We start from the raw sequence: 14,650 nt of genomic DNA on the forward strand, positions 1-14,650 counted from the left end.
TGGTACTCCTAGATACTTTATTTGTCGGTGTGGAGCAGCTATATCTACAAAAAAAGAAAAAAAAAAGAAAAACTTTATGAATAATATTATTGTAGCGATGACGTGATATTTAGCGTGCACCTTAAGTGAATCAAAACCTTAGTTTTGTTTGGAGCAAATGATTTGTCTTCTTTTCATTAGACACACTTTATCTAACTTCCATTCTTCTGTTTATCTATGTGGGAAAGCATTCATGTGTCACTTTTCTTTATCCTTGGAGACGAGCATGAAGACAATGGTTCCACTGCAGCCTTTCCTCTAATTCTGTCTCTGCCCAGCAAAACATGACGGAACAAATGAACCAATTAAGTGTGCCGGTGGCTGTGCCGTCCCAAGGGGGGAGCATCCAAAGAACTGAGACGGCCTGATTAGCTAGGTAGGCCTGACTGGAGACAGCTACCACTACTGTGGGGAAAAAGCCCTGAAAATTTGAGCATCTCCTTCACAACAAAACTCTTGAACCTGTTTAAATTGGTGTTTTATATAAATAAATTTCATCTTGAAAAAGACAGAAGTGCCCATGACATACCAGAGAAAGCACAAACCCAATAATTAAAAATATATACTTTTTTTTTTAGCAATTTTAAACGAACAAATAAACAAGCATGACAATTCACCTTGAGAAACAACAAGTTTGAAGATTTATTTCTGCTATAGAAGCATCTATAAGGTTCCACATGACCTTAACCAGGAACAATCTAAGAATGTCTTCCACAAATCTGAAGTAAATTCCCTCTGAATTAATGCAGTCTGAAGCTGACCCTTCCTGCCTTTCTCCTTGCATTTTTTGATACTGACATTTGGTCTCTTTTCTCCCATCTCCTATTTCAGACAAGATCTATACTTCCCAGACCTAAAGGGAGGATGAAACTTTTAAAACCTCTTCATCTCAGAAAAAAAATGGTAAAGCACTTCGTCCCCGATGATCAAGTTTTCACAATGTGAAATGCTAATAGGTGTCCTTGGGGCAGACCACTGGTCATTGCTCTCCCTGACACTAAAAAAAATAAAAAAGGTGGAAGCGATGAGAGGCAAAGGAAAAGCTGGCGGTTCATGAGGAGAATGAACCCGATGAAGGCCCTGAAACTGATCTGTCCCCATCAGCAGAGCCAAGAGAGGATGCAGCCAGCCTGTCAGCACCTCTCATTAGTCAAAGGCAGCCTTCCTGACAATGTGACACTGATTACTGAAAACCCTGATTCAGACCTTCTTTTGCTCCGTGTGTCGCTGCAAACAGAGTCAGCTAAACGTGCATGCACATGTTAATTTTTACACACAACCTCCATCCACCCCTTCACCACCCTAAATGCTTAAAGAACATTCAGACTCATCATCTGTTGGAAGTTGGATCTTTTTGCAAAAAAAAAAAAAAAAAAAAAAAAAAAGGTTTCTGTTGATTGTTTTTATGTATATAGTTTTTATGTTATTTTTAGTGTTTTACAATTTTTCACTATGGAACTACTGAGACCAAACAATTTCCCTTCAGGATCATTAAAGCAGAGTCTGATTTCTTTTCCTTGGGAAATAAATAAATATTTGCAGGTATTATTGTGCAGAGCCATACACGCTGAAAGAGGTGTGAAATTAAAAGAGAGAAAGATTTTATCTCTACCTTTCTGTCATCTGTGAACATTAAGAGATATCAAAGAACTTTCGCTCCATGACTTCACATAACTAAAGGGATCATTTAAGCGAGGAAGTCGTACGAGAAAAAAAGAGGTGCAAATAGTGTTTGGAAGCAGAAGAGATCAGTGTCAGAGTGACTTTTTTTAGCAGCAAAAAAACAAAACCGGGATTCAAAAACGGGCGTTTTTTAATCCCAACTAACCCAAGAAAATAAAAAAAAGGACAGCTTTAATTATTAAGATGACTTTGCAACCAAAAGCCTGTAAAAACTCTTGTTGTCATGAAAACCAAGTTGATTAATACTTTATATGCACTTTTACCCTGTTTCTACAGTTTCCAAGAATATTTATTTTACAGATAATGATTGTAAACATGAAGTCTTAAAATAAAAGTAGAAAAGTTGTCTTTATTTTCTATTGTATTTTCTATCCATACTTTAGTTCCAACCTCAGGTGTGGTTCATCTATAGCCCAGATCACCTTCTGTGACAGATTTTTTTTGTGTAATATCGGCCGAATTTCTTTTAAAGACCCAATCCAATGAAATTCATGTGTTTGGTGTTTTTAACATTTCCTTGAGGAGGTTTTTTGCCTCATGGAGGACGTGTATAAAGAAAAATACACTTTAAATTGTGTTTATTCATTGAAAATGTTGTGAATCGGGAGCTGACAAAAACATGCAGTTGGAAAAAGCTTGTAGCTGCAAGATGCTACTATCAACGGGCCACAAGTTCCCTTCCACGCTCCATTCTGATGCAGACGACTATGTAAGTCTTTATCTTCCTTGACTGAGCTGCATCTACTTGCTATTTTTGATGCAGCAGGGGGTGTGAGAGGCTGCAAGATAGCAGGAGAGAGTGTAAACAAAGGGATAATGGGAAATTAGATCAGGTTTACTCCATGACAGTGGCCCCACCTACAAGTCATCCCTCTCTGCAGAAACTATGTGCTAGAAAACAACAAGTTTTTATTTTATTTTGTCTAAAAACAACCTAATCATAATTAAAAGACCTCTGCGAACAATTTGAAAATAGATCATAAGATGGTTGGACTTCAAACGGCACATTGTGTCCGGATTCAGTGTAAATCGTTGTCAATCAATCTCCTTCGTGCCATATCTAATATACAGAATGCATTCAACAAGCAAAGATAATCTTCTGTTTCCTTGTATTTTACTGGACTTGTTTTTCCACAAATGTGTGAAGTTTGAGAGTTTAAACAAGAGAGAAAAGTCTGAAAATACTCATGTCGGTCTGAGAAAAGTGTATATAGTGTTTCCTAAGGGGTTGTGCAGCCTTAAAACATCAATAATAAAAAAGATGGTAACTTTGTGGATTTCACTTATTGCAGATTGTTATTAGAAAGTTACTCTGAGGATTCATGAGGGATCACTGTATAGATTTGTTGCCAGATTTGCTACTAAAAATGTAGTATTTTTCAATTAACTTTTGGGTACAACTTTGTGATTAAAACGTTTGAAGTAAAGCAAAGGAAATTGTTGCGGATGTGCAACATTTAAAACAAAAAGTGTATCTCTGCAATGCTGTCAAACTTAAATTTTAACGAACGTTTGTTTGCATTCCAGCTGGTCTGTATTATTGGGGCGGTCCTGGAGTGTTTAAGATACATGTATCCATTGAGTGCTGAGGTTTCCCAGCTGTGAGGAGAATAAGAATGTGGTCAACCTTGCCTGCCTCTGCAAAGAGACTTTTTCATGTGGAGCCTCTGAGGGAAGGCAGCAGGAAACTTGACCCCATTGAGGATGTGTCCACTGTGCCCTTCAAGCACAGACACCGCTGTTACCCTCACTAAGCCAAGGATTAAAGAGAATTTGTAGGGAGTCCCTTGCTTTGCAATTCTGGCTTCTGCACTATGTTTCCTAGTTTGTACCACCTGTGGACTTGCCAGAGGGAATGCGGTCTATGTGCCTTTGATTGATCTACGTGGCATTTTGATCTGGAAGGGCTCAACACGCTCCACTCTCTATTAGAGAGCCTGCAGCTAACTTCCACCAAAAGCCGAGGATGTCCAAGCCTCCTGTGTTTTAGCCTCCCTGACATGACTGTTAAGTAATCTCTCATTTGCCTGCTTCATTTATCCCCTCTTAACCCTTTGACCAATTGACGGCTTCACTTGATAGATCTGCTTCCACACACTAGGTAGCATGCTTCTCATTAGAGTGCTGTTATTCTGACTGCAATGCATCAAAAACTGTCTAGTTGTCAGTATACAGCGGTTATGTTATGCATCTGACGGTGCAGTCCTCCCCTCACTATGTTGGTTCTAATAAGGCCAGGATAGCAGCCAGATTGACAGCTGCTGGGGCCTTTTAACAGGCTCGGTGTTAAACTGTGAAACTCTGAGGAGGCATATGAATGACTGGCTGCCAAAGCACACAGAGCACGAATGCGCTGCCTTCAACGTTACAATTTTCAAACCCAGCACAAGCGTTGCTAAATAAATAAAATTCAGTCTCGGATTGGTGCAAAGAATTTTTTTTTTTTTTTTCCAATGCAATAATGCCTTCATTATGCAAAGACAGGCCAATGTTGTTTTATTGTATATCTACAGCATGTCGGAGAGAGATTCATGGAAACTGCTGACTATCCTACATATATCCTGTCCCATTCTGATCAACTTTTGATTTATTATATATGGTGGACTATTTATTATGATTAAACCAAGTTTAGCCAAGATAATAATAATAAATAAAAAGTGTAGTTTTCTTGTGCTTTTGCAGAAAAGCAGTAGTAGGGCCACTTCCGCTATTCATCTGTTTACACCAGGGATGTCCAAATCCTGGCCTGAACGGCCGCTGTCCTAAATGTTTTCCAACCAACTGCAATTGAACCTTCTTATTGGCTAAACACACCTGATCCAGGTAATCAACACCAGATAAGGAAGGTTTCTGGAAAACTAGCAGGAGGCTGACTCTCGAGGCCTGGATTTGGACACCCCTGGTTTACACATTTTTCCAGCCCCTCACAACCCCAACGTAACTTGACCGGTGCAACAAAAATGGTGAGTAATATTGGAGCTATCCAGCCGTAGAGTTTTGAGCCAGACTTGAAAAAGGAAAACAATGTACATGAATCTAGTCATCTACAAGTGAATGCATCGATATGGGGTGTAGTAGGAAACTTGCTACCTACCGACTGTCGTCTGCCCCTGATTCACAACGATTTGAATACATAATTACTCAGAAATACAAATTTAAGCTTGACTTTCTTATTATGTCCTCTATTATCAGAGAAAAAACCCACAAGAACATGTTAGAAACATCAAAAACACAATTTTGATCAGAGTGAGTCTTAAAGTTCAGCTCAGACACACAGTAGAGTTCCATCACAGTTTGTTGTAAGACTTTGTGTTGTCTTAAATCTACTAGAGCCAGGTATCAGGGGTATTTTTTTCATATCTCATCTGAATCTCTTCTTCTATTGCTGGCTCGGATTGGAACACCGCCTTCTTCTTCACCTTCAATGGCTTCGTTCATTCTTCTTTCCACACTTATATCCTTCTTGGAAGGCACGACCTAGCACCAGATTCACACGCCTAATACAAGAGAACGGTGTGAAGCATCTCTGTCTGAGGTCTTCCTGTCAGTGCTCCTGAGCTGAGATGAGTCATGTCATGTCCGCTGGCAAAACTTCTTGATATTTACTCCTCCTTCAATCAGCAGATGGTACATGCCAGTTTTCCTAGTGTTTTTTTTTTTTTTTTTTTAACTTCCTCATCCCTGCTATAAAAATCAATGATGTATCCTCAGACTTTTAGGAAGTAGTTTTCTCTTGTAACATTTAGTTTGACTTTATTGACAGTTTATGTTTGTGGATTTAAATGCCCCATGACCAACAAGCTGAGAACACCGTTTGTTTGTTTTGTTTTTTAAGAAATTGATTCTTATTTTTATTTTTTTTTTTATGTGGTAAAATCTGCTGTGTGGAGGAAAAATTCAACTTTCCGATAAGCACAGGACTCATAACACTGACGGTCATGAATTATTCACCAGAGAACAAAACAGTTGCATGGATCAAGTCAGCGCTAACCAGTTTTTGATATATTCACATGACTATTTGTTCTATGGGTTAATGTTAAGTTAACCTTCTTTCAAACCTGTATTATTATTCCACATGCGAATTACACAATGAATATTTCCTCCCTATTTTTTGTTCTTACATTTTTAATTTCCATATTTTGCCAGACCAAGTGGACGGGGAGATTTAAGGGATTTTTGCTTCCAGTACAACTTTTTCTTCCAAAAACTGCAGCACCAGAGATGATTACACATTTAAGTTAATGTGGCTCCATGACAGGCCAATAATGATATTTTAACTTTTCTTGTTAGTGATGCAGATTAGTTTGGTCTTTGAGCAATTTGTTATCCTGTCACCGGGGAGAATCTGCACCTTGAAGGCTCTAAAGACCCACAGCATGTTTTTTTCAAGGTCTTTGGAGGTGATCAGGAGGTGGTTGACATCAGTGATGAATGGCTTTCCTCTTCCTGATGAATCTGTAAACAATGCGGAAGAGAAGGGAACATCCTTAACAATCTTAAAACCACCTTGTTGGCAAACCAGCTTTTTAGTGCCTTAATATGTTTATTTTATGTTGGTAAAAAAAGAGAATATTTTAGTGGTTCTTAAAACCTAATTCCCTCGTGTTTCATAAATAACTTTGCCCAACAAAACCTCAGTACACATTTTTTTTGACTCTTTATATATATATATATATATATATATATATATTTTTTATTGATCAGTCTTTATGGATTCTTTGTTACTTCACACTTTTAAGAGTATTGCAAATTATCAAAAGTTACAGAAAGCCTGTGATGTTTTTAGAAAAATATTACTGCACCAAAACAGCGATTGTACATGATTAAAGCTTAATCAGAATTCTTCCCTTCTCTCTACGTTTATAGCAGCATTTTTAGTGCTAGGGTTGTCCGAAATAGTTTTTTTCAGGGCCTACTCTTTATGTGGGGGGGGTTGCAAAGTCCTCCGTTGCAAGGGGGTTCCACATTGTGCTGTGGAGAAGTGCTTTCATTTACGTGGGCGTTCTCTGAAGAAGTTTACATTTAAATGCAAGTAATGACTTTTAATTTTAGCAGGACTTTTTTAAAGTTATAAAACCACTGTTATAATGTATATTTGAACGCTGGAAGCTCCGCACTAATGTATCTTGCCCACGACTACTGGTGACCTCATTGGGTGGAAATGACGCCCAAATTCTGAGACACTATTTTCCAAAACTCTGTAGGGCTGCAGGGCTAAATGTAAGGGTAGGGAGAAGGAAAGAATTCATATTGGACCTTTGATACCTGAATTTATTTGAAAATGTGGATATTTATTTAGTTTTATTTAGTCTGTTGTTAGGGCTACACGGTGGCGCAGTGTTTAGCGCTCTTGCCTCACAGCGAGAAGGCCCCGGTTCGAATCCTGGCTGGGACCTTTCTGTGTGGAGTTTGCATGTTCTCTCCGTGCATGCGTGGGTTTTCACCGGGGACTCCGGCTTCCTCCCACCATCCAAAAACATGCTTCATAGATTAATTGGTGACTCTAAATTGTCCCTAGGTGTGAATGTCTGAGTGGATGGGTGTGTGATTGAGGCCCTGTGACAGACTGGCGACCTGTCCAGGGTGTACCCCGCCTTCGCCCTTCAGTAGCCGGGATAGGCTCCGGCACCCCCGCGACCCCGAAAGGGACAGAGTGGCCAAGCAGATGGATGGATAGTCTGTTGTTGCTATTTTTTGTGACAAATTTTCTGCATCCGTAAAATTACTGGCATGAAGCCCAATGAGGCAATTTTTCTTTGTGATTTTGGGCTATATAATTAAAATTGAATTGAATATGTGGATAATAAAGTTTTTTTTGTGATCTAAAATACGCATGAAATAATCCATAGTCTCTTGGTAGATAGCTATTCTGGTGGGAAAAGCTTGGACCATGGATGGATAAACCCCAGCCAGAGCCTAGACGGTGATGGTGGTTTAGGGCCAATCTATGATATACACTGTAGTATTGGTCCGGGTGGAGGAGGACCTGCAAAACTGTAGAGGGATAAACATACATACATTTATAAGATACATTATGATTGTAAGGGGCTGAGAGAAAAAAAAAAAGAAGGATAATTTAGCTATGGGTTTAGATCAGTGTTTCCCTACCCTACTCAAACACACCTGTATTTGATGAGTGTCAGGCTTCTGCTGAGCCTGATGATGAGCTGAATCAGGTGTGCATAAGCAGAGAAACAGGGCAAAACAGTGTGCCCCAAAGACTCCGGTTGGGAAACACTGGTTTAGATGATAAGTGGTGTGTAGATCAGTGATACGAGAACCTAAAAAGATTAGATAGCAAGTCCCCCACTATGACTCACACCCCTACACATTAGGTGGCAGAATTGAACCTTGACGTTGGTGCCACCCACCATTCAAACTACAAGAAGACGTGGAGTAGTTTGTCCTTACTGAAATGTTGCTTCCAAGTAAAAGCCAAATTAGGGTAAAATTGGAACCAAAGTGGTTTGATGCATATTTACTTCACTAGTCATCAGGGGTTAAGCCTGATTTGAGTTTTCCATACAGAATTATAAGAGCATTTTGTTAGCATAAAAGCCAGATTCTCAAAACCACAACAGGAGTTTAGAAAACTGCAACTAATTCAGTGCACTTCTTTGGATAAAAAAGTATTCCATAAACAGAAAGCAATAATAGCATTTCTCCGACAATACCTACGCTTAATACGCAGTTAAAGTGAGAGCAGTTATGGCCAAAGAAAGGCATGGCTCACACTTTCCCCTCCTGTCAAATTTACTTTTGCTTCTGATGAATAAAGTGGACATCAATAAATGCAGACATGTGTGCATTTTTTTCTTTGTATTCTCAGATTGTTAAGTGTTGACATAGAATATCTACGTGGTCAAATTCATCTGTCGCTTCTGCTAAAAACCCTAAAGTCATTAGTGTTCTTGATTCATCTTTACTTTTTCTTAATAAATCTGATTTTTATTTATCTATCGAAAATAAAAAAGTAGAAATAAATATTCAAATTCTATAGGTGTCCGTTTAGAAAGGAAAAACCACAGGACACGAGGAATTGACGGGCAGACATGAAGCAAAATCTGTATAGTAACAACACCAAAATTAGCCAGTTCTTTATTTTGTCACCTCGCTTTCTCTCCAAAACAGAGGGAATGAAAAAACAACATTTGTTAGTGCACATTACATCTCTGCTGTTATATTCCCAAATGAAAGCTCAGTATGTGGCCTCTTTCAACAGAGAATGGTAACAGACCTTGTTAATTGGACTTGGCTCAGTTCTCCATGAAGCCCTATTGTCCGCATGACTGACTGTGGATTACTGGGCCAGAACTGCACCATCCTCATGGAAACACACTGAGCTCAGAGAGTACAAACAATATATACTTTGAATAATGACTTATTCCGAGTCTGAATTTTGACCAGAATGTTTGAATTCTGACAGAATCCTGGATAAAAGCGCTTGCTGCACATCATTTGCTTTTGTCGACACCATTTGTTGTTTGTTCCCGCCTGGTGTACTGGCATCCAACTGTTCCCCATTTACCGCCTGGTTCGGTAAGTCAGTAAATAAAACTAAATGTTTGGTTTCTTCCGTTTTCTTTAGGGTTTATTTGATATTCCTTTACTGAAGATACAGTTATAAATAGAGGAGCCGAGGATATGCAAATTAGCTGAGTAAGGAACAAAGTCTACATTTAAGAAACTGAATAATATACATGATAGAACACCAACTGTCTTAAAAAATGATCAATATAAACAAACTCTTAAAAAGGCCCACTTTTTTATCTCATAAAATATTCATTTATAAAAGGGCAAGATTTTTTGTACTTTAACTCCAAAAATGGAAGAGTGTGTCAAGCAATAACAGTCAAACTATCCATAATTGACAGACATACCTCCCAACTATAATTAGTCACTTAGGACTTTCTTATAGAATAAGATTACTAATCACATTCCTTTAAATTAGGAGCACTTTAGTAACTTTTAAAGCTTAAAATGCTCTTATTTTGAAAATTTCACTGTCTCCACTCTGGTTTCATGAACCAATAGATTGAAGTTCTACAATAAAATGAGTGGTTTGTACAGTCCAACTTTGAAAGTATATTCCAACTTAGTTGTATTTTAGTCTGCTATTAAAAATTCCATCAATTTTTAGCACTTTGCTTTTTGGAGCATATAATAAAACACAATTAACTTTCCTACTGCACCACTTGTTTGCAGAAACTGATGATATAGGACCCAATGTACAGGAAACCAGTCTTGGTGGCAGAAACATAAGCAATGGAGAGCCAAAAAGGAGAAAAAGCATTTGACTTTACAAGGAAGAATTGAAAACCAGACAAATAAATACACCGAGTTCATTAACACAAACCAAGACATCTGTAAATAATAACCTAAACCTGGTGAGTGACAAAGCAAAAACAGCACACAACACATGACAAAACCAAGAACACAACTGAAAGACCTAACTAAAGCACTCAATCCTCACACTACAACTGGATTCATGTTGGAACTTAAATCAAAACTCATAATTGCTTTTTAGAGTTAGAAAACTGAGACCGCTTTGAAGACTGCAGAAGATCAGAGGCAGAATTTAGGACTGCTTTTCAGTCAAAGCTGTAACATCAGAATGCTGTAAGATCTTTTCATTCTTTAACTGCAGGCATTTTTAAGATTTATTTCAAATTAACATTTCAAAAGGAAAATCAGATGAACATGGTTCTTATTGAGAGTAAATATGTCTCGACGCTGTGCTACTAATAGTTAAATAAGATGAAACGTGAATATGTTTCTGTCTGAGATATGATTGTCAATAATTTTTATGTAAAAAATTGGTCTGACTAAATAAACCTGTAGTATCTAAGACAAACCCCTCGTTCAGTTTTCTTGGAAACACAAATCTTTTGTTATCAGAAATCAACTTAACTCAAACTGATACTTCCTATCTTCCTCATCGTAACATAATTTTACATGGCTAGCTTTAAACCCACAGATTGGGATGTTATAGTATTAGTGTCTCAGTCAGGGTAGCCTTGCATGGATGCAGTGGCTGAAGCCATTCACCAGGAATGTCATATGATTGGATTGAGGCAGACTTAAGCACAGCTCGAACTGCACTTATCAGCTAGCTGGCAGATAGGACTTGTCATACCGCCTGTCAGATCTGATGAGGGGAGCACAAGCCTCACAATGGAGCTAAAATGCAATCTCCTCCTCTGCAGCTGCATGGCCTGCCACAGGGACACGCTTATTAGACTTTGTAAACAGCCAAATATGAGTACTAAACTGTAAGCGTTACCGTCACACAGGCTACGCCGCTGTCAGCCAGCTCGGCAAAAAAATTCAAAAGCAGTTACATTTGAATCTAGGCAGAGATTTCAAAGTAAAGCTAATAGACATGATGGGGTTATTGAAAGCCTGAATAGCACCTAAACGATTAATGTTAAAGGGAAGTACGGAGGAAATTTCTTTAAATTCACTTTTTGGTTGGAACCAGCCTTTCCAGCAAGTATTTTACATGAAAATCATTGTTTGAATAAAGTTTTTCAACATGGTAGCAACTGTCTATTATTCTCAAGACTTAATATTGACTTCAAAAACATATCTGTTGAAAAATGCTGATGTTTTGGAATTCATTCTCAAATTAATGATTAACTTAGTAATAAGACTATCTGACATTATATTACTGTTGTGAATGCTCTCTTTGACCAAACCCAAAAATACTGCCTGTACTAATAAAGAAGTCATAGATACAGTAACCTACAAGTACATCTAATAAAACAAAAATAGAATATCATAATACGTTTTCAGAAGATTTAAAAAAAAAAAAAAAAAACACTTTTTGAATATAGAATTTTTATATGTACATTTAAACATTCCAGTCTTTTATATTGTAATTTTCATTATTATTGTCTATAACAGGGGAGGGCAAACTCCAGCCTAGTGTTAGGCCCGATCCGAATACTATCCCTTCTCACTCCCCCTTAGCCCTCTGCCTTCGTTTATCCCTCCGTGCTTGCTCCAAACTGAGGGTGGTAAAAAATATTTCCGACGTGAGTTTCGTTCAGTGACGTCATCTAAATCACCGGTAAGCTAGCGTTAGCGCGGAGCTTCCAGCGCTCGAATATACATTACAAAAGCAGTTTTATATTTTTAAAAAAGTCACACTGTAACATAAAGTTATTACTTACGTTTAAATGTAAACATCTGTGGTTCAGCGCGTACCAAAGTGAAGAAAAGTGCTTCGTAGCGCGGCACGGTTTACTCTCGCGATAGCGGACTTTCGGCCCCTCTGTTTGGAGTGTGTAGCGTAAAAAATAATAATTCCGGACACGACTTTGACTTCAACTGCCACTTCAAATCAAGGGGGAGGGCTAAGGGGAAGTGAGAAGGGGAGTATTCGGATCAGGCCTTAATCTGGCCTGCCAAACTGGAATAAATTTTTATTTTCTTAGCAGTTCTAGTGTCTACCCATAGAGGGAGCTCTTCTGGTAAATTGACATTTTTTAATTATTTATTGTTATGCATTCATGTGGTGTTGGAAGATTTGTTGTTTTTCTGACGTTCATGTGTGTTTTCAGAGTTGGACAGTCATTTTCCCCGTCATTCCAACACTACATCAACATTCTGGTATTTTTTTAAGTTTGCATTTTTTCCTAAGGGACATCAACCCATTGGTTTAATTGACTTTAAAATTATAACAAAATTCTTTTTTTTTTTTTTTTACTTCAGAATTTTCTGTTTTAAAATATATCCATTTGTTTTCAATCAAAATAAAAGTTTGTTTCTCCAATAAGGTGGATTAACAAAACACGTCATGCATCGGCTGCTGGTCCAGCCCTAAAAATTGGTGTCTAAGAAAATTAGAGTATCAACCAATAAAAAGTATATTTTCAACAAAAATGGCAAGTTTCTGAAAACATTTGTTATTTCTATGCTCAGTTGGAACTACTGCATCACTGAGCTATTGCATGGAGGCTAGCAGCTTGTAACAGTGTGTAGGTGTAATGGAAGCCCAGGTGCTTTGATAGCTGCCTTCAGGTCATCTGCATTGTTGGGTCTGGTGTCACTCACCTTCCTCTTGACAACAGCCCACATGTGTTAAGTCCTTCTCATGATAGCATAGCGTGCTGATTCAGACTGAGAGGCCTTTTGAAGGCTCCGCAAACCTTTGCAGGTGTTTTGTGTTAATCATCTGATTGGAGAGTGACAACCATGAGGTTACAATATTGTATTGTTTCACAATATTCATTACCCATGAGCCGTATTTGGCAAATTCTGCATATAAATAAATACAAATAAGACTTGACATATTATTTATATCCACGTGTAATGATTCAAGACGATATTCACATTTTGCTATGTGAAATGACTGTCAAAATAGTCATTAAAATTCTATTCTAATTTTATCCAAAAGTGTGAGGGAGATGGAGGCACCATCCCAATTGTGTAGTTGAACCACTGAAGTACACTCACCACTTTATTTAAAGTACACCACTCACAATAAGTAAGGGATATTGTTATTTGCATGAGTGCTTTTCCTATTTGCTCTGAATCTTAATGAATTACATAAAAGCACCCTTTGATGTTACTTAAAATGAATGAGAAGAAATATAAATTTCATTAGTTTGATTTTTATTACCCAACAAACTGATACAATAAAGAAAGCCCCAAAATAACTACAATTGACCATGTCAATAGTGGGTGTTGCCTGCTCACACTGTTGCACCTCCTACATCAAAGTGAACCCTGGGTACCATGCTGACCTTGGTGGATTACTCAGGACAGTAGACCATTGCTCCATTCTCCAGGCCACATGGTCTTGTGCTTACTGCTACTTTCACGTCTTGGTGTCACCTGTAATGGCCATCTGGCATTCAGGTCAAAGCGGTGGGTGGTGTCAGTTGTCTGTAAACCCTAGTACCCATCATATCTAGTAAACAGGCATTCAGCTGTTTACTCTGAATGTCACTCATGGGGCTCCTCTCCAGGGTCTCTCATAAACTCTCGCAATAATTCTGTGTCTTGATGTAAGTCAACTGATGACACTTTGAGACTTACCAAATTCACCCGCACCATCTGACAACTAACTACTAACCCAGAGGTGTGCAGTGCTTTGGTGGAAACACAAGACGTGAAGCGACGTCCTGAGTTCATGGATGAACTTAGAATGACTTTCTGGCAAAAATTGTATTTTTTATATTCAAAGAATGTTGAAATTGATGCCACATTAAAACGGCTTTTGGCCAGCTAAATTAATTTATTTGGATTTTGGCCCTCCATAATTTAGTCATACTGTAGACAGTGAGAGAATTATGTGTAAAACACAAAACAAGGTGTGTCTATCCCAAAAGTTTTTGCTCAGCCCAGATATGGGATACATTATTTGCTTTATTTATTAAAATTCTAGGCTGTTTTCTTGCTTAGTAGTTTATTTTACAATATCAATATCAAAATTGGAGTTAGCTGTCATGGTTAACTATAACTATCATTATTGGTATTGTGGTCCAGCGCTAGAATATCTTGACATTGTTATACAACATGGCAGTTTAAACAGATTTTTTTCCTGAATAAAAACAAAATATAAAATTCATAAACCAAAAAAACAACAAAAAGTTAAAAAAAAAACACGTTCTAAAGCCTGAAAGGATGGTTTAATAAAGTTTATGAAAGTCAAAGTTTTCAGGCAGACTTAAGACTGTGAAATTAGTGGTATTTGCTAGATTTTCTTTTCTTAAGGCAAATGAAGATTTCCACATTCACCTCCCAAGTAGGTAACAACACAATTAATGGTCACAGAAGTGTTCTTCATATTTTCCCAGTTTAATGAGTCACCTAGAAATGTCTGTCTGGCCTTGGTCACCTCACCACCAGTTCTGTATTCAGTCTTGGCCACGCCATTATTTCTGAATTCACCACCAGCTAAATAAAACACGCCTGAGCC

The 14,650-nt window shown here is 38.0% G+C and overlaps 1 long non-coding RNA gene across 1 annotated transcript; it reads right to left on the minus strand.

Annotated features, from left to right (window-relative positions):
- Positions 1–5,588: 5,588 nt before the first annotated feature.
- Positions 5,589–13,613, minus strand: LOC118599287. Its single transcript, XR_004948588.1, has 2 exons — positions 12,781–13,613; positions 5,589–6,177 (listed from the first exon to the last, which is right to left on the minus strand). It is a non-coding gene; the product is annotated as an uncharacterized LOC118599287 (long non-coding RNA).
- Between the last annotated feature and the right edge of the window lie 1,037 nt (positions 13,614–14,650).

Source organism: Oryzias melastigma, linkage group LG10, assembly GCF_002922805.2.
Source record: "Oryzias melastigma strain HK-1 linkage group LG10, ASM292280v2, whole genome shotgun sequence".
Taxonomy (NCBI): domain Eukaryota; kingdom Metazoa; phylum Chordata; class Actinopteri; order Beloniformes; family Adrianichthyidae; genus Oryzias; species Oryzias melastigma.